The 1668-nt window shown below is 47.3% G+C and overlaps 1 protein-coding gene across 1 annotated transcript in view; it reads left to right on the top strand.

The window, feature by feature from the left end:
* The window catches only part of OPCML (opioid binding protein/cell adhesion molecule-like), a 461714-nt gene that overhangs the window by 440912 nt on the left and 19134 nt on the right, over positions 1-1668 (top strand). The window lies entirely within an intron of this gene.

Below are 1668 nucleotides of genomic sequence, written 5' to 3'. Positions count from 1 at the left end.
CCCTCCCAGCCTGTCGGAGCTCATGTAGGAGACAACCAATAGATGTCACATTGGTTTCTCCTCCTGTTCTTCCTCCTCCTCCTCCACCACCTCCTCCTCCTCCTTCTCCTCCTCCTCCTCCTCCTCTTCTTCTTCCTCCTCCTCTTCCCATTTGTCTTCCTCTGTGTTTCTCTGTGCCCCTGTTTCCCTCCCTTTGCCTCCATAGTCAGTGGTTTGGCTTCCTGGCAGCTAGCAAAGAGGATGAACACTTTTCTTGGCCTTGCCCCTTGCTCTGCAGAATGGAATCAGAATTGTGCATTGCAACCAGAACTGGAGACGGCAGGAGAGCATTAAACCCTGCAGTTTCCTAGATCTCCAAGCACTTAGCAACCTAGATTTGTCCTGCTTTAAAAGCTCACCCTTGACTCACAGTGGATAAGAAAATAGCATCTTATCACCTTCAATGGGCTTGCGATGGGGGGAGCTTCAACATCCGCCTCTCATTTCTTAGCAAAGGAGCTACGTTGGCAGGATGCGTGTTTTGGAGTAAGACCATAAAGACTTGGTGGGAATGTTAGCTTTAGGGGTTCAGACACTCAGCCTCCGTGAACCCTCGGAGCCCGGTTCTTGATGTGCTGCTCCGCAGACACCTGGGCACTGGGGGCACTCGGTGGTCCTTGTTGACCTACTGGCCACCTCACAGGCCCAGGTAACTATAGGTGTGTGAGTAGGAGGAGCCTAGAGCAGCAGTTGGCGGTGCCTTTCAGCTTCACTGCTCAAAGTGGGCCTCAGCCCCGCAGCACAGAGAAACTTGTTAGGAATACAGAATCCCAGGCCCCCCTCTCGGCCCACTGATTCAGATCTCTCTATATATTTTAAATCCCAGAAGAATTCATATGCAAATTAAAATCTGAGAAGCACTAACTTTACAGCACAAATTTGACAAATTCATCTCTCACCTAATGAGGTAGCATTATCGTAATGATCCCCATTTTACAAGAAGCACTTCCTTCCTTCCTTTCTGCTGTCACATATCCATCCCATAAAAAGGGCTTTACAGATGGTGAAAATGAATTCCCTCTCCTCCCACGAAGGACCCAGGAACTGTTCTACTCACAAATGCAGGGAACCACTCGGGGTCCTGGCACACTGACCTGCCTCTTCTGTGAATGGCACCCTTCCCTTTGAGCAGCCATCACTCCTGCATTGACTTGTATTCATTGACCTTCATGGCATCTGTCTTGTCTGCATCATGCAGCATGATGTGGTCTATCCCCTTCTCTCCCAGGAGAGGGGTCAGGGACTCTGCCTGAGGCCAGTGTCAGGCCCCCTGCACGTGGGCTGCTCATTTGTTTGGATGAATGCGGTGGAGTTGAGTTACCTGTGGCAAATACCCTCTAGTTCACTTGGAAAGAATAATAGAGTCTTTCAAGGAAGCCAGACTTTTGATCCTGCCACATTTATTCATCGCAGAAAAGGAACAGTGCAATGAATCTACAAAGTCATTTTCGTGTGTTTAATTTTGTTGTTTAACCCTTATAAATCATAGATTGGTGACCCAGCGTTATTTCAACAAGTGAGGCAATATTCACCTTTATTAGACTCCCTGAAATGAATGATCTTAGAATCTCCTTTAATTATGATAGCTAAGTCTAAGAAAAATAAGGAAAAAAGGAATATGAATATATA

Source organism: Myotis davidii, unplaced genomic scaffold, assembly GCF_000327345.1.
Source record: "Myotis davidii unplaced genomic scaffold, ASM32734v1 scaffold809, whole genome shotgun sequence".
NCBI lineage: Eukaryota > Metazoa > Chordata > Mammalia > Chiroptera > Vespertilionidae > Myotis > Myotis davidii.
This window is presented reverse-complemented; position numbering and strand designations above follow the sequence as displayed.